Source organism: Canis aureus, chromosome 1 (genome assembly GCF_053574225.1).
Source record: "Canis aureus isolate CA01 chromosome 1, VMU_Caureus_v.1.0, whole genome shotgun sequence".
Taxonomy (NCBI): domain Eukaryota; kingdom Metazoa; phylum Chordata; class Mammalia; order Carnivora; family Canidae; genus Canis; species Canis aureus.
In genome coordinates this window covers 17,626,573-17,644,984 of record NC_135611.1, presented here as the reverse complement: position 1 = coordinate 17,644,984, position 18,412 = coordinate 17,626,573, and the positions used below count along the sequence as shown (strand labels likewise).

The 18,412-nt window shown below is 43.7% G+C and overlaps 1 protein-coding gene across 7 annotated transcripts in view; it reads left to right on the top strand.

Annotated features, from left to right (window-relative positions):
- The window catches only part of ZNF532 (zinc finger protein 532), a 106,212-nt gene that overhangs the window by 18,198 nt on the left and 69,602 nt on the right, over positions 1–18,412 (top strand). Inside the window, exon 3 of one of the 7 annotated variants that reach the window (XM_077891579.1) lies at positions 7,454–7,621. The exons of the other annotated variants lie outside the window; for them this stretch is intronic. The gene's annotated coding sequence lies outside the window, so the exon portion shown is untranslated. The remainder of the gene's footprint in view (positions 1–7,453; positions 7,622–18,412) is intronic. 7 annotated transcript variants of the gene reach the window in all.

Sequence of the window (18,412 nt, the reverse complement as noted above, 5' to 3'; positions counted from 1 at the left end):
GAGCCATTGCTTTGAAATGCTAACCTGAGGGCAGCCCTGCCCTTTAAATTTACATTCTGCTTTCTAAAGAAAAACCTGAGACAGGTATTTTTGGAAGCTTTGTATGTTCAGTAAGTAGATATTCCACTGCTCAAGAACCTCAGCGCTCTGGGCAAGTCAGCGCAATTCTATTTTTGACTCTTGAGCAAGCAAAAGAAAAACAGTGGTCATGTGGATTGACTGGAGGTGCTGAATTTGGGTATGTTTGGTACAGGTTTCATCACAGGGTGCTGAATCCAGCACCCTGTGTCCTGTGCCTCTTGGGTGGCTGAGATGGACTGGTGGGAGAAGAGCGGAGATAGAGAAAGGGTCTGATCAGCTGCAGCAAGCAGGGAGGGACTTGTCACCGTCCACCTGGGCCCCCACGAGAGCCACAGAGCAAAGCAGAAGCCCCCCACGTGTGAGTGTGCAGGAGCGTCTGGGTCATGTGAGACTGGCCAGTATTGCTAGAGGTGGTGAACGTGTCGTCTTCCAAATCCTAGACCCTCTCTGAATGCCAGAGACCATGCTGAGCTGGGGGTGAGCTGTGGTCAATCCCACTTCCTGAGGAAGTGACTGAGGTGGCCAGCTTTTGAAAGCTACTTCACCCTGCAACCCCCCCCCCCCCCCCCCCCCGGGGAGCCAAGAGGAGTTAAATCACATGCACATTGATTTTCCTTTGAGCAGGGGCTTTGAAATGAAAGGAGCCCTCCGCAGAAGTTTCTGTTAGGTTAGCGCTTTGCTTTCAAAAATTATTTCCCTGCTCTGCTATTGTAGTTGTCTTGCTGGGGATGTCCTATATTCTGGGAAATCAGAACATCAAGGAGGAAATCAGAACATCGAAGGAGCAGAATGTAGTCTGTAAGGGTTTTCTGGGATTATGTCCTAGTCTAGGTTAAGAAACCCCACGTAAAAAAAAAAAAAAAAGAAGAAACCCATGTATTTCATTTTATTTGTTTTTAAACCTATGTATTTTAAAGGACTTTAATCATTTGAATAATAAAACACACACAAAAAATAAAAATAAAACACAATCTTTATGGAACTTTTAATTTTATAAGGGCATACTCAGGATGGAATTCTTAGTTTTTTTTTTTTTTTTTAAATACTTAAAATTTGAGAGAGAGAGAGAGTGTGTGTATGTGTGTGCGAGTGGGGAGGCAGGGGAAAAGGTTCCGGAGTAGACTCCGCTCTGAGCACAGAGCCCCACGTGGGACTTGATCTCATGATCCTGAGATCACCACCTGAGCAGAAGAGAGTCAGGCGCTTAACTGACTGAGCCACTCAGTCAGTTAGATAGTTTTTTTTATAGAGGAAAATGTGGGAAACTGAGTGTTTTGGAATTTGTATGTGATTTTAGCAAAGTACATAAACTAAATATTAAATCTCTTAATTCCACATGAAAGGGCCGTTTTGAACATATCCTATTGTGGCTCAACATCATGTGTTTTCTAATTTTGTGAATAGGAAATCTGATATTTTCATTTCGAGGTTTTTTGGTTTTATTTATATAGTTTTAAAAGGTTTTATTCATTCATGAGAGACACAGAGAGAGAGGCAGAGACACAGGCAGAGGGAGAAGCAGGCTCCATGCAGGGAGCCTGATGTGGGACTTGATCCCGGGTCCCCAACGCCCTGGGCCAAAGGCGGCGCTAAACCCCTGAGCCACCTGGGCTGCCCTGTTTCGTTTTTTTTTTATTTTTATTTATTTTTATTTATTTTTAAATTTTTCTTAATTTTTATTTATTTATGATAGTTACAGAGAGAGAGAGAGAGGCAGAGACACAGGCAGAGGGAGAAGCAGGCTCCATGCACCGGGAGCCCGATGTGGGATTCGATCCCGGGTCTCCAGGATCGCGCCCTGGGCCAAAGGCAGGCGCCAAACCGCTGCGCCACCCAGGATCCCTGTTTTGTTTTGTTTTTAAGTGAGAATGTATCTGAATGTTTGCCTCTCCTGGCCCCTCTTTCAGCCTAGTATGGACTATATTTCTCTTTTCTTGATTTTCTTTGTTCTTCTCCCCAGGCATTTAGGTAACATGCAAGAGTTAAAAGCTCTGAAGTTATCTAGGTAGAGGTAGAGAAGCCCTGAAGTTCCCTGTTCCCAGGTAGCTGGCACAAATAAAGGGTGCTTGTTCGGGCTTTACCTGAAAGCCATTGGATTGTCTTTCTTGAGCCGTGGAACGTATATATCTATATGTTATGTATTTTACTTTTTCTTCATAGTACTTTTACTTGGCTCTTCATACATATTTTACATTTTCTATAATACACAGTTATTAAGAGAATAGCAGTCACATTAACTTGAACATTCGATTTAAAAGGACATTTTTCCAGACGTAGAGCAGGTGCTTAAGAAATATAAACTCCTAAATAAGGGATCCCTGGGTGGCGCAGCGGTTTAGCGCCTGCCTTTGGCCCAGGGCGTGATCCTGGAGACCCGGGATCGAATCCCACATCGGGCTCCTGGTGCATGGAGCCTGCTTCTCCCTCTGCCTGTGTCTCTGCGCCTCTCTCTCTCTCTCTGTGTGTAACTATCATAAATAAATAAAAATTAAAAAAAAAAAAACTCCTAAATAAAATTAAGTACTCTTGTCAGTACTTTAACTGTTATAACCTGGGCTTATCCAAACATTTGCTTTTCTTCTACCCAGAGGGCAGTTACTGTGCCCAGGGCCCCATTTCTTCCCTGGAAGGGTGGTTATTACCTGTTTAACGACTTCTAGGTATTTCTTTTTTTTAAACTTTTAATGGTATCTGTTATCTGCTTGCTAAAATTCTTATCAGCCTCAGTTGCTCTGGTAAAAGAATTCTTTTCTCTCTCTCTTCCTCTCTTTTTTGAGAAATAGAAAAATGTAACAAAAAGTATAATATTAATTGCATTTCAAGTATGACCTGCATCATCACCAGCCACTATTTTAATTGTGTATGTCTCTCTGTATCTACACCCTATTCCTCTCCCTGTCCCTCCTCCCACCTCCTCCCTTTCCCTTCCCCCTCCTCACCCGCCTCCCCTCCCCTTTCCCTGCCTCTCTTCCTCTTCCTCATCCCTTGGATCTCTTAGGCAGATTGCTCCTTCTTTTTTAGAGGGACCTGGGACTCCCCCCACCCCTTTTGTTTTTTAAAGATTTAATTTATTTATTCATGAGAGACACACAGAGGCAGAGACACAGGCAGAGGGAGAAGCAGGCTCCATGCAGGGAGCCCGATCTGGGGACTGTGGCAGAAGCTCAACTGCTGAGCCATTCAGGTGTCCTGGGACCTGGGACCCTTGTACTTAGGAACATTTAAAAATCAGCAGATAAATGGGTTGTGCTTTATAAATGGGGTTAAAAAGTTTTCTTATACTTGGGTTTTGGTCTGTGGTTTTGCATATGTAAGAAGCCTCTTAACTTAAAATAGGGATTTGACTTATAAGTTTGACTCAAGGTACCTTAGAGAGTTGACTAGCTACCGTAATATGTCTTTCTGACCAGTTCTTTTTTTTTTAAATTGCTGACTCATGATTTTCTTTCGCATCCTCAACCAATGTTTGCCTTTTCTCTTGAAGCTTGGCGAGCTTCTGGATTCATCCTCTCCTTGAACTGGGGGAAGTAGCTTATTTTGATAAGGCTTCCTTCAGGCTAAGATCCCCTCGGAAAGTGGAAGTGAAAGCGTACTGAGATACCAGATATGGATAAATACAGATAAATATATTGCACATTTATGAATAAATGCTTATCCACAGAGAAGCCTAGTTTACTGTGAAGTCAAGAATTTGTCATCTCTCGATGGATAGAACGACAGAAGTTAAACATAAGGGTTATGATTTAAGAGTGAGAGTAAATGACTTTAATGTCTGTTTCCTTCATCTTTCATTTTACCACATGAGTTAAAAATACATCTTCAGAATTTTAAAGCAAATGGGTGAAACTCAACACTGTATATCTTAAAGGTTATTTTTTGAAGTGTTCTTATTTTTGCAAGAATTCTCCAAGAAAGGTCTCTCTCGTGGTTCCTTGCCTTGGCAAAATCTTTTTGGAAAATATCAAAATCTAAATTTAAAAGGGTATTCTTGAACAAATGTATGCACTGAATTAACATGAACATATGTCCGGCATGATAGAAACATGCATAGACACGGAAAGATATTGTTGAATGTGACAAAGCCTATTATGTTAAAAATGTATATGTGTATTTATATTTATGCATATGTATGCATTTAGAAGTCTGTATATCTCAAATGTTATCAGAGCTTACCTCTGACTAGTGGGCTTCCTAAAGACTTTTGCTTCTATTTTTGGGTTTTAGAGGATTGACGAAGAGCATATACTACTCTTACAATAAAAATGGTCTCAAAATCTAGGGATGAAAGAAAAGTATTATTTTGAGTAAATGGCAGCCTGTTGGCTAAATAGAGCTTTTTTTCAAAGATGCTACCTTAGCATTTCGGTTAAGAGGTGCTTCTAATGGAGTGGCAGTGTTTACATGGAGATTTTTGAATCTGAGAGGTTACATTGGCTAGAACCTCCCTGGAGCAGGAGGTGATTGAGCTGTAGGCAGTGAGATGCCATTACTGTAACAATGACATGAAAGAACTCCAGGTTCTCTGGCTGGTGGATGAGTTGGTGGAGTTCTCAACCTGTAGTTTCAGCAGCATCCAGTCAGCAGAAGGGAGGGAGGAAGAGAGGGGCGGAATGTTGGGAGAGGGAGAGAGAATCTTAAGCAGACTCCGTGCCTAGTGTGGAGCCTGACGACATGTGGCCGGATCTCAAGACCATGAGATCATGACCTGATCTGAAACCAGGAGTCACATTAAAAAAAAAAAAAAAAAAAAAAAAGAAACCAGGAGGCAGATGCTCACCCAACTGAGCCACCCAGGCACCCCGGTGGACAGAAAGTCTTAAGGAATGCTTGTCAATAAAGACAGCAGGTTGGCTAATCCAGCTTATCAGATCAGCACTTTCTGATCTGTACTTCAAAGGTTAAAAAAAAGAATAATTGGAAGTTTCTTTGCGTTATTTCAGACCTCAATGAATCTTTTTCTTTTTTCTTTTTTTTTTTTTTAAAGATTTTATTTATTTATGATAGTCACAGAGAGAGAGAGAGGGGCAGAGACACAGGCAGAGGGAGGAGCAGGCTCCATGCACCGGGAGCCTGACGTGGGATTCGATCCCGCGTCTCCAGGATCGCGCCCTGGGCCAAAGGCAGGCGCCAAACCGCTGAGCCACCCAGGGATCCCTGAATCTTTTTCTATCATAGAGTATGGATAACCCTTCGTTCTTAGAAATGAGCTAATTGGGAAGCTGTATACGTTTCTGGACCTAAGTGCTTATTACTCGATCTGTTAGAATTGTCCGAAGACCTGGCTTACCCATGAAATGGTTGGCCTTAATCTTCTCTTTCTCTCTAAATATTCCCCCCGCTCTCCTGCTTCTTGTGTGTGTAACCGAGAGAGTAGTGATTGCGTGGCGCCTTGGTAGGCTTGTTTTGACTTCTAGCTGAGTGGTTCCAGAGTAGCCTGATCCTTCAGAAAAGCTCCCAACATGTTCACCAGGGTCACTATGGCTTTTTCCTTGTCCTGTGTGTACTGTCTTTGGTTGCGAGGTGGGACAACCATTTCCTCTGATTCTATTTTTTTTTTTTTTTAAGATTTTATTTATTCATGAGAGACAGAGAGAGAGAGAGAGAGGCAGAGACACAGGCAGAGGGAGAAGCAGGCTCCATGCAGGGAGCCCGATGTGGGACTCGATCTGGGGACCCCAGGATCGTGCTCTGGGCTGAAGGTGGCACTAAACCGCTGAGCCACCCAGGGATCCCCTCCTCTGATTCTAGACTCGAGGAGGAGTGACTCTGTGGCCCCCCTGCGTCTTGCCGGTCCCTTTGTGACAGATTGCTTCTGTCTCTTCTTACTGCCCATCAATGGGCGGTAATGGCCTTGTCATTCTCAGCACTTTTGCCAAGAAGCATAAATACGTGATTTTCATCACAGAAGGCCTTTCCTCTGTTTAGGAGGGGTTGAAATAATAAGTGAAAATAATATTCTTACTAATCAAATCCAATAAACCGTGGCTTTTTTTGGGTGTTAATTTGCGAGGCTTTAAGATTATTGACCTCCTTATCCTTCCCTAAGGAATTAATTAATCATTTGCCTTTTCTGCAGTTCTGATCCTCCTTTTACCAGCTTCATTTCCATTAGACTTGGTCTTCCTCTGTGTTTAGGCACTCCTTGGCATTCTGTGAACCGAGCTGGTTTATCAGTTTTCTGTAGGTATCTTGGCAGCTTTATCTAGATTCATACTGCACCCTACCTGGAGTATTTTAGAAGTTAACCTATATTAAGGCCTTGGGGGTAATTGGAATCATAAGAGATGTGTTCTGGGTCCTGGAGAGAAGTTGATATTCCATTCCACAGGAAAGACCAAAGGCAGCTACCCAAACTTGCCCTTTCTTCCCTCAAACCCTGTGGCATAGGGCCGATGAGCAGAGGCTCAATTTGGGCTATTCTATATAAATTGTTCTGTAAGTTTGATCCAAATTGGCTTGCCCCACATGGATTGTCTATTAGGGTGCCCTGGTCACTCCTAGTATCGGTGGCACTCTACAGAGCAGTAGGCATCTTCTGGACACCCTGCCATCTGTGCTTTGTGGAGTGGTGTCTGCTTGCGGGCTGCCAACGAGTAGACTCACTTCTTTATAGTCATGTTTCCCAAAAGACATGGGGTAATGGGGTACCTCTGAGTTGCTCTTAGAAGAACAAGAGAGTCAAATAGATTTGGTAAACACCTCTTTCTGATTCAAAAATGTATATTAATGAGGGTGCCTGGATGGCTCAGTCTGTTAAATGTCTGCCTTTGGCTTGGGTCATGATCCCACTGTCCTGGTCCTGGGATCGAGTCCCACATTGGGTTCCCTGCTCAGCAGGGAGTCTGCTTCTCCCTCTCAATCTGTCCCTCCACCTGTTTGTGCTCCCTCGAGTGTTCTCTCTCTCTAATAAATCTTTAAAAAAAAAAAAAATCTCAAAAGATGGTGGGGCGATGAAGATTTAAGGAAACCTTGTGGTAAGGAAACCAGTTTAAATGTTATTTAACCATTTTACTCCAGAATCTTCCTTCCTTCCTTTGGGGAACAGAGATGTGGCTGTGTGTTGGAGCTGCCCCTCACTGGCTCGCTCGCCCACTGCATGTACCTCCTCTTAGGCACATCAGCGACGTATTAGTAATCTGAAACATATCGTGGTAGGAGTACCTAAACACAGAAATGGATGAATGCTCGAAATCAGGGCCCTGTGCCCCTCAGACTGCTGTTTGCTAGGGGTTATGGGTCCTTTGCTGATATTTATCAGGCTATTTCCCTGAAGATGGTCACAAAAAGGGTACTGGACATTGGAATGCATTTCCAAAATCTTCATTTTCTTTCTTTCTGTCTGTCTGTTTTTCTATCTTTCTTTCTTTCGTAGTCTCTGTGCCCAGCGTGGAGCCCAATGTGGGGCTTGAACTTAGGACCTTGGGATGAGGACCTGAGATGAGATCAAGAGTCAGACGTTTAACCAACTGAGCCAACTAGACGCCCCTCTAAAATCTTCATTTTAAAATCCATCATTACTTGTCCTCCCCGTTCCTCTCTGGTCAGTGCAGATTTTCTTTTTGTTTTTTGTTTTTGGTAATTGTGGGTAACATCTGTGTAACATCATGGGTTTTCTTCTAACCATCCGTAAGTATACAGCCTAGTGGCATTAAATACATCACTGTCTGCAAAACCTTTTCATCACCCCCAACAAAAACTCCGTACCGGTTAAATGATAACTTTCCTTCCCACCTTCCCCCACACTGGTAGGCTCTGCTCTGCTTTGCGCCTCTGTGTATTGGCCTGTTGCAGGCACCTCCCCTGAGTGGAAATGCAGCAGTTTTCATCCGGCCTGTGTGCTGGGATCCCGTGGAGCCATCCCTGGTGTCTGGGGTGGAAACTGAGGAAGGAAGGTTGCAGCACACGCCTTTCAGACACTGGTGTCGAAGAGGGATGCCTTTCTTCCTCTGCAGAATTTTTGGTCCTTATGTACCTCTTACTATAAACCATTTCCGGTCCCTCTTTAAAGGTGTTACATAAATAAAACAATGATGGGCGATGTCGATAAATGTTAGAAAGATCAAAACAACTGAACAGGTTGAAGCAGGTCGGGATTGCTCATTTCGAGGAGCCTTCAGGAGGCTTTGACGGGTTGGAAGTCAGATGAGGCTCAGGAATGGAGCGAACGGAGGTAAACCAGCAAGAGAACAAGCTGGGAGATGAGACCGGAGCCCCGTGTGACCTCACATTTTCAATCGGGCGGCCTGGTTAGCTAGAGACATAAAAGGCTACACGACTGCATTCTTCAAAGGGCCATGGTTTTGTTCTGGGGTCAAGTCTTAGGTTGTAAGCCTTTTTCTTTTTTCTCTGTTTCTCCCTCCCCAGGGCTTGAACAGAAACACACAAAAAAATTCTCCGGGTTGGAATTTCTCTTTGATACTCACCCGGTGTAAGGGGGGATTGTCATTAACATTTCATTACATGTGCTCTTAGGTTTGGTTGGTAGGTTTGACAGAACGGTTCAGCTGCTTCCGAATTAAACAAATACTTTTTTATGAGCTGTGTGGTTTTCTAGAATACGTGATCCAAAAGTAGTTGCAGGCTGAGCCCTCCCCCGCACCTTTCTTTCCTTCCTTCCTTTTTTTTTTCTTTTTTTTTAAATTCTCACTGGGGAAGGGTCTTCTCAATGCACTGAGGTTGGGGGAAGAGAGACCTAAAAAAGAAAAATACATTTAAAAATTCTTCCTGAATATTCATGAAACCTAATTTTGCCATAAAAAATGACTATTTCTGGGTTTTCAGTTATGTAACATTTTTTCCGACAAGTAATGGAATATGCCATATTTCACTGTAAACAGCTTTTGAGACCACACTAAATGCAGTCATGCCCTAAGGGTTACAATTAGTGAACTGCCTTTTAATTGTGACAGATTTGCATTTGCATTAGGTAAAGCCATGAGTAGATTTTATGCATTTTTTTTTTTTTTTTTGAGAAATGCTTTGAGGAGCAGAGTGATTTTTTTTTTTAAGTTGTTTCTATTGAAGGAGGAGATGTGAAATTAAGATCATAACCTCACGATTTCTAACCGTTTCAATTTTTTGTGAAAACACGGATACAGCTTTAGAGGAATCCCAACAGTGTCTTCCAGTCCTCAGCCCTGTGGACGGTTAATTTCACCTTTTTGATCTTCTGTTAATTGACTCTCTGGTTTCTGAATAATACTTCACAGTGCTAACTTTGGACTTCATTTTAGATGTTACCTCCTGACTATCCTGATGGAGGTCACAAGCCTGGGCTATGGAGGCCAAAGGTGTGGGTTTTTGTCCATCCTCTTAACATTTACTGGCCATGTGTCCTTGAGCAAGATCCTGAAACTTTCTCTGCCTGGCCTATAAAGTAAGAATAATAATAATAATAGTAATAATGGGCCCCAGGCCAGGCCTTGCTGTTGCAGAGTAGAGCCTGGGGCAAAACTATAGAAGACCAGCTGGCTAAATTTTTAAAAGGTATAATGAAATATTTAAAAGACATATTTAAATATTTAAAAGGTATATACCATATGTCTAAATATTTAAAAGGTTTAAATACAGCTGTATCTGGGGCCCGGTCCCCATTCCCATCCGTGGCCTGGGAGTCTGCCCCTCAGGTCCCAAAGTCTGAAGGTGCCCTCATCCTCCCAGCAGCCCTGGGAGCGAGGGAGCAGGTGGCAGCTGGGCCGGAGCCCCTGGGACCCAGCTGCTTCCCAGGGAGCCCGGATGGGTGGAGTCTCCATCCAGCATAATTTTCTAGAACTTCTCTCCCACTTAACCCTTGTGATTGAAAACATGCAGGCATTTGTAAACTTGGGCCTTGGTGCCCCTGGGAGTCAGGGAGCTCTGGTACCCCAGGGTGGAGGCTGTGGTCTCCATATCCACACACCCCTCCCCTACTGCCCTGTCTCTGGTGTAATTCATATTTACTCAGCCACTTTCCAAAATAAAAGAAAAAAAAAACAAAATGAAACTCATAAGAGACCGAAGAGAAAAACAACAACAACAACAACAAATTTCTTGTTTAGTACTTGAGATAAATAGCTGTCTAAAGCCCAAGCCCAGGGCAGGGCCCCCTTCTGTCTGGAGACAAGGGTGCTGAGTACTCCAGGGGCCGATGGGGGAGTAAGCCCGCGGCACGGAAGCAGCGCACAGTTGTTTTTGTATTTCTTAAATTTTGGGGTGGTTGTTTAATTTCGCCGTGCCACAGACTGTTTGATGTGCTAGGCCATGAGAAGTAGAGGGTTTGCTAGATTTAGCAAATAGAAAATAACAAGATGCCCAGATAAACAATGGAACGTACTTCTACGAAAAGACAAATCATTGTTTATCTGAAATTCAGATTGAACTGGGCATCCTCTATTTTATCTGGCAGCCCTGTACAGTCCCCAGCGTCCCAAGACTTGGCCCCTTTAGTCTTGGGAGATATTCCTGTATTTTCTCTTTGATAACGCTCAGTCTTTATTTTTTCTTTCTGAAACACTCTTATTAAGTCAGATGTTGGACCAACTGGATTGAACTTTTAATATTCATGCCTTTTCCCTTTCATTGTCTGGATCTCTTTTCAAGTCTGCATTCCTTGACTTTACTTATTTATTTTTACCCATTTTATCTTTTATTTCAGTTATTTATTATTTCTAGAAGTTCCTCCTTCTTCTCTGGGTGCTTGTTTTCCATAACGTCCTATTCTGTTTCCTCCGAGGATACTATTTGTGTATACATTCTTCCACTCTTTGCAGCACTTCTGTCCTCTTTCTGTTTTTTAATTCTTTATTTATTCTGGTCTCTTTCCTGTTGGAGGCATTTCCTCAGATGTGACAGTCTTGAGTTAAGGATGAGGCCATGAAGAGCTGATTGGAAGCTCTCGCTTCCCCATGAGACTGCCCTTCGGGAGGGGTGGTGTTTCTGTGATTACTCACAGAGCTGGACCCCTCATTGCAGGATCCCACAAGTCAGCATCTGGGATATTCTCATTGGAGCTTTCATTTCTTCGGAGCTTTCATTTCTTTGGAGATTTGTCCATACGGAAGGCCACAGGCCTGGCTTTCTGTCTGCTACTTCATACCTGCGGCTCTGAATCCCAAGCCTCTGTGGCTCAGATGACCTGCAGAATTTTCTCCTTGCCCTCCCCTGGCTGTGCTAGCTTGCAGGGGGCCAGGAAGTTGTACACGGGCTCTTTATCCACTCCCTATTTGAGCCCTAGCCTCCTCCTCCTGCCATACATGGTGTCTCCTTTGCTGAGTCCAAGGCCTGAGCTTCTTTGAAGTTCCCTAGGACCAGGGCACCTGGGTGGCTCAGCAGTTGAGTGTCTGCCTTCAGCTCAGATCCTGATCCCAGGGTCCTGAGATCGAGTCCCACATCGGGCTCTCTGCATGGAGCCTGCTTCTCCCTCTGCCTGTGTCTCTGCCTCTCTTCTGTGTCTCTCATGAATAAATAAAGTCTTAAAAAAAAAATTGGTGTTCCCTAGGACCAACTGTCCCGTCTCCGTGGCAGCCTCCTGCATGACCTTGGGTTGTAACTTCATGACCCTACTAAGCCAGCTGCCACCCCTCTGTCCTCCTCCTTTTCCTAAAACTTTGTTGGTGTCTTAAGTTGATTTGACTCCCTTCTTGCTGTCCTTGCCTTGTGTGGGTATATGATCCAGGTAGTTTTTGGTAAGGACTTTATTTAGAGATACAGTTCACCCATGTGCACGGTACAGTGGTTCTGCATTGTACACACAGAGTTGGGTAGCCGTCTTCATGGTCACTTGGAGCACTTTTGATCCCCCAGAGAGAAGCTCTGTCCTTCCTCACTGCTCTCAGCGCCCCCAGTCCTGAGCAGTACCAGATACTTTCTGTCTCTGTATTTGCTATTTTTTAGCTTTTTAAAAATACTCTAATGTCATCTTTGTAGGATTTCAGGAGGGAAGGAAAGAAACCCATGAATTCAGTCAAAATCTTTCGCAGGAAGCTCTTGCCTGGTACAAAATATTAATACACAAAAAACGCCCTGCCTGTTTCTCTACTTCTGCATTCCAAGGATTGACTGGCGTGCCCCCGATAGACATGGCAATTTTCTTCCACATTCCCTCTCTCTCTCTCTCTCTCCTCTCTCTCCTTTCCCTCTTTTTTATTCCCTTGTTTAATGTCTTTGCTTGACCCGAACCTGGATCTTTTGGAAGCTGGAAGCTGGAAATTGCCAAGCCTAGATCAGTTGCCTTCCTGTCTTCTTGGCTTCCAGCAGTTTTCAGGTGTCTGAGGAGTGGTTGTACAGGGGAGCTGACACGGAACTGGAGGGTCAGCCTTCGAATCCAGGTCCCCAGGTTATTTTGTGGGTGGAGGAGGTAGAGGCTGTGTGCTTGTGAAAGTGGTCTACTTTCAGTTGCTTAATAATTTTTTTTTAAGATTTTTTTTTAAAGTAATCTCTACACCCAGCACAGGGCTCAAACTCCTGATCTCAAGATCAAGAGTTGCATGCTCCACCAACTGAGCCAGCCAGGCACCCCTCAGTCGCTTAGTAGTTTTTACTCTCATACGTCACTGCTCAGTCAACACTTGCTCTCAGGAGAGCATTGCTGTTGGCGGTTGTAGAGCATGGACTGAATGAGTTGGAGAGAGAGGACACACGCACAAATGCTCACCTGTTAGAAGTGATGACCAGCACACCCGCTAGAGTGGGGTCACAACTTAGCATGACCTCAGAGGTCATCCTGGGCAGATGCTAAACTCTTCTTGGGGTGGCTGCCAGGGAGCCCTTTCCCTGTGTCACCCTGCCTTCATAGCCGCCAGATCCTGATCTTCTTTCCCACCCCCATGGCCACCTCCCTTCCTCTTTCCATGAAGAAAGGGCAGCCATTCAACTTTCCAGAGAACTAGGTGACTCTGGGTAGATAATTCTGCAATGTGATGGGGTCTTCTTGGCCCCCTTTGCTTTGACTTTTCTCTGAGCCCACTTTGTCCATCCCCTTCTCTGACTTCTCTTGGAGTGTTGATTCATTGGTGTGGGACTTGGGGACTGCTCCTCTGAGTGGGGCTCCTGGCTGGAGGATTATACTGAGGGCTCTTGGCCTGGCTTTCATTTGCCTTGACGTGTTGTGGCTGCTCCTGCTGGTGCTTGGCCTCTCATGGGGCCCAGTCTATGAGCCATGGCCTGCTGTTGTGTCCAGTCAGTGTGTGAATGTGGTCTAGTGGTGTGGGTTGGGCTAAGGTTGGGCAAGGAGTTGTTGAGATTGCATCTAGTTCTTGGGCATGCTTGACCGGGAAGACAGAGTTTTGAAATGAGGACAAAGGGTTATGGGACAGTCAGAGAGACAGACCTATTGAGGGATTTTGCTTTGTGAGTTGAAATTCTGCTGCCTTTTCAGAGGAAACTGCATTCTTTGTCCACGTATAAACTCCAGGCCACCCTAACGATGGCCGATGCTTGGACTGGGGGCACCTCTGCAGTGGGAGAGAGGCCATATACTATGAAGTGAGATGAGACTTAGTAAGGAACTAGTGCCATGGCTCTGTAAAATGTCGTCCTTTTTCTCCAGCCAAACCATCATTACCTCCAAGCTACTTCACCTTCTTGCCTCAAAAACACATTTTTCTTTTTTTTCCTCTTTTGTTTTACTGTTCTAACAGATCAACAAAGAGAAGAAGAAAAGAGCGGGTTGATGCTGATGTGTTTGGTGCTCTCCATATATATTACTTATTTTGACTTATGCAGCAGTCCTGTGCGGTGGCTGTTTACTGTTGGTTTCCATTATGAAGATGATGAAGTTGAGACTCTTCTGTGAGAGAAACCTGAGGAATGGGTTCCTATGCATGGCTGATGGAGCAGGGTGTGTGTTGGGGGGATTCTGGGCCAGAAAATAGTGTGGCCTGAAAAGGAAAGGTGCATCTGTAGGAGATACTTGCTGGGCTGCCCCAGGGAAGTGTGTGGCCCTCGCCCAGCTGGATAGTCTTCGGTGTCAGGCCAAGGAGTTTGGCTGTAGTTTAGAAAGTGATTTGAGGATTTTGTATAGAGGGGATTGATTAATAGGGTTAAAATAGAATTTAGAAAGGTGAATCTGGCTGTTCTGAATGAGACAATGTTGAAATGGGTGTTGTCTTTGTCTAGGGTAAGGTGACATGGTCCACAAGTAGAGCAGGGAAGGTGTTCTAGAGAGCATGCATGTGATGGGACTGAGGAGAATGTGCAGGACTTGGTGGGAGAGAAGTAGAGGTGATATTCTTTTTTTTTTTTTTTTTAAAGATTTTATTTATTCATGAGAGACAGAGAGAGAGAGAGAGAGAGAGAGAGAGAGAGAGGGGCAGAGACACAGGCAGAGGGAGAAGCAGGCTCCATGCAGGGAGCCTGACGTGGGACTCGATCCCGGGTCTCCAGGATCACATCCTGGGCTGAACTCGGCACTAAACTGCTGAGCCACCAAGGCTGCCCTAGAGGTGATATTCTTAATTTGAGTGGCTGAGAGAAAAACAGTGTAGGGAGAGGGAAGTCTGATTTTGAGGAATAGATGGAGAACCCAGTGGAAGAGACCTGAAATGACATAGGATTGTAAATATCCCCCCGGGCCCTTTAACTGAATATCTCAGAAAAAAAAACCAAAAAAACAAAAATTAGTTTTTATTTTTATTTTTTTTATTTTTTATTTTTTAAAATTTTTTATTTATTTATGATAGTCACAGAGAGAGGGGGAGAGAGAGGCAGAGACACAGGCAGAGGGAGAAGCAGGCTCCATGCTCCAGGAGCCCGATGTGGGATTCGATCCCGGGCCTCCAGGATCGCGCCCTGAGCCAGAGGCAGGCGCTAAACCGCTGCACCACCCAGGGATCCCAAAAATTAGTTTTGAACTCTCTGAAGTGAGTGACTATTGGATGATGTGCAAGTGTTTCGTGAGTCAGTTGTATGTGAGAGAGAGGGAGAGAGAGTATATGTATCAAGTCTGAAGTCCAAACCTTGGAGAATGTGCATTTAGAAATCGCCATGTAGAGGTTTTTAAGACATATTTAGCCTATGTTTGGGGGAAAGTTCAACTACTTGTTTTTTATTCCTCTGCAGGTCTTCAGCTAGTAATGGTAGTATTTTTTGATTTTATTATTTTTATATACTCTTCTTATAAAAAATTATATAGTTAAGGGGTGCAGGGACTCCTGGGTGGCTCAATGGTTGAGCACCTGCCTTCGGCCCAGGGTGCGATCTTGGAGTCATGGGATTGAGTCCCACTTGGGCTTCTTGCATGGAGCCTGCTTCTCTCTCTGCCTGTGTCATAAATAAATAAATTAATTAATAAGTAAGTAAATAAAATCTTTAAAAAAAGAGGGTGCATAGATGGCTCAGTTGGTTAGGTCTCTGATTCTTGATCTCAGCTCAGGGCTTGGTCTCAGGGTTGTGAGATGGAGCCTACTTTAAAAAAATTATTTAGTTAAGATGGTAAATTTTGTGGTGTGTGTATTTTATCACAATTAGAAAAACTTAGATGTACACCTTGTTCTGTTTTCTGCATATGGGCCGTTAATTACATTGGCTTTGTGATATATGTGGATTTTAGTATATGATTGGGAAATTATTTTGCATATAATTTATTTAAAGGGAAGCAGCAATTTCTATTTATGGCTGCTAAAGTTTGGAACAGCAGATTCCATTTACAATGCTATCATGGAAGGAAAGACTGACTTTATTAGAAGATACCTACATCATGGTGAGAGGTGTAAACAATTCATTTATTTCCATGTGACCTGCACAACCAAATCTTTATTTTGGAGGAATTTTTTTTTTCAAGGTGGGTAGGGGCAGAGGGAGAGAGAGTATCTCAAGCAGGCTCCATGCCCAGTGCAGAGCCGGATGCCAGGCTGGATCCCAGCACCCTGAGCCGAAATCGAGTTGGGTGCTTAACCAACGGAGCCTTCCAGGTGCCCCCGGAGGAACCTAATTTGTTTTATAGGCTATTTTATTTTATTATTATTATTTTTAAAGATTTTATTTATTCATGGAGACACAAAGAGAGAGAGAGAGAGAGGGAGAAGCAGAGATACAGAGGAAGAAGCGGGCTCCATGCAGGGAGCCTGACATGGGACTCGATTCCGAGTCTCCAGGATCAGGCCCTGGGCTGAAGGTGGTGCTAAACTGCCGAGCCACCTGGGCTGCCCCCTAGGCTGTTGTTTTATATCTTAAATTATCAGCGATCCACTTGTCACATTGTCTGCCATTAGGCAAAAAGAGACACCAAATAAGTCATTTATCATCTTTATAGTCTGTGGCTATCTGTGGTAGCAGAAGATCATCCCAGTCATACTGGGATGCAAAAAGCATGGAATATGCAAACTTTGGGAAATTCTATTTCTTTGTTTTGTTTGTCTTTTTTTTCTTTCCTTTTCTCCGTTTGTTATGTTTTGTTTTAAAGATTTTATTTTTTAAGTAATCTCTGCACCCAGTGTGAAACTTGAACTCACAACCCTGAGATTAAGGGTCGCACGTTTCACTGGCTGCGCCAGCCAAGGTGCCCTGGGAAATTCTATTTCTAATCAACTTTGGTTTAAAAATTGTTAAGTCATTTTGATTAGTCAGTGGCTGACCTTGAGGCAGCTTATTGGTAAGAGGATAAAAGGGAAAATTAATCTCCATATATACAGAGCTGTTAGGTAAACATTTTAGTAATGCCTTGTTTGTAATGCTGTTGGCCTGAGGTCTCCAATTTCTTCAGTTTTTACCCGATGCCCTATCCTGTCCTAGCATCCCATCCAGGATGTCACATTATATTTCGTTATCCCGTCTCCTTACTCCTCTCCTCTCTTGGCTGTGATGCTTTCTCAGAGTTCCTTTGTTTTTCATGACCCTACAGGTTTGATGAGTAGTGGGCAGGGTATTTTATAGAATGTCCAGCAACTGGGATTTGTTCTGTGCCTTTCTCGTGGTTAGGCTGAGGTTGCATGTTTCTGGGACATGGCTGTACAGGTGAGTTACCACTGCGGATGTTGACCTTGGTCATCTGGCTTGGAGAGTGGTTGTCAGACGTCTCCACTTAAAGTTACTTTTTCCCCCCTCCCCTTTCTGTACTGTCCTCTTTGGAAGAAAGTCACTTGAAGGAGTTAGGGGTTGATTCACCTCCATAAGAGCAGGGCATCTACATAAGTTAATTGGAATTCTTCTGCACAGGAGATTTATCTGCTTTATCTCATTTATATTTTCAGTTTCATATCATAGACTCACTGGTTTTTATTTTATACTTTGGGTTATGATCCAATACTACTTTATTTGTTGCTCACATTGTGCAAGCTTATGCCACAGGGAGCTCTTTCAGCTGACCTTTGCATTCCTTTGACATGACCCTGTCAGTGTAGGTGTGTTGTTTTGGGGACACTTACTCATTTACTGGCACAACCAACATGCTCCGGGTCATTTTGTGCATTTCCTGCCTGATCCTGGAATCAGCCATTTCTCCAAGGAACCCTAGTTCCCTTTTGTGAAGAATGGTGTCAAAACCAAGATCCTTGCCTTTTCAGAGGAAACTGCATCCTTGTGCCGGCTGTCCCCACTCTTGGTCTTTGCCAGGCATCTGCACCAGATGGGCTCACCTTCTCGCATGACTCACTTTCTTCTTTCTCTCATCCAATCTTTCCATAATACTGCCCCGGTTGGTTTCTGTGTAGCTGTCAGATTTTTAGAAGACTACATCAGTACAAAATTATTATTCTGGGGTGCCTGGGTGGCTCAGTCAGCTGAGTATCCAAGTCTTGATTTTGGCTTAGGTCATGATCTTGGAGCCTGCTTGGGATTCTTTCTCCGGCTCCCTCTGCCTCTCCTCCTGCTCACATGCATGCCATCTCTCTCCCTCTGTCTCAAAAAAAATAAATAAAATCTTTAAAAAAATTATTATTCCTTGGATGAGGAGGTAAGCTGCTTTTTTATGTGGTCTGAGTTCCGGTATCGATACTACACAGGAATCTGGCAATATGATTGAATTTGGGTTGATGATATTTTTGGTCTCTGATTTATATCTTTTATTACGGCTCCCAAGAATTTTTACAGATTTGTGAGCCTTAGGGAGATAGTTAAAAACTCATTAACATTAAATTTTGAGCATTTGGTTTTATGAAGGCAAAATAAATAGATGAAATAAAATGGACTTGGGAACTGGAGGTTTGCGTTTGTCTTTCCCAATTTACAGTGTAGCTTCGATGATAGGGAATGCCAAGGGTAGTGACAGAGTTAAATGAGGGAGATTAAAAGCAAAGTGTAGGCGACTGGAACAGTATGAAAATTCACATCTTCAGGATGTAATTTCTTCTATATTTATCCTTCATGGGAAACCCTATATGAGAATCACTTTGTGAGTGTGAAAATCTCGAAACGGATG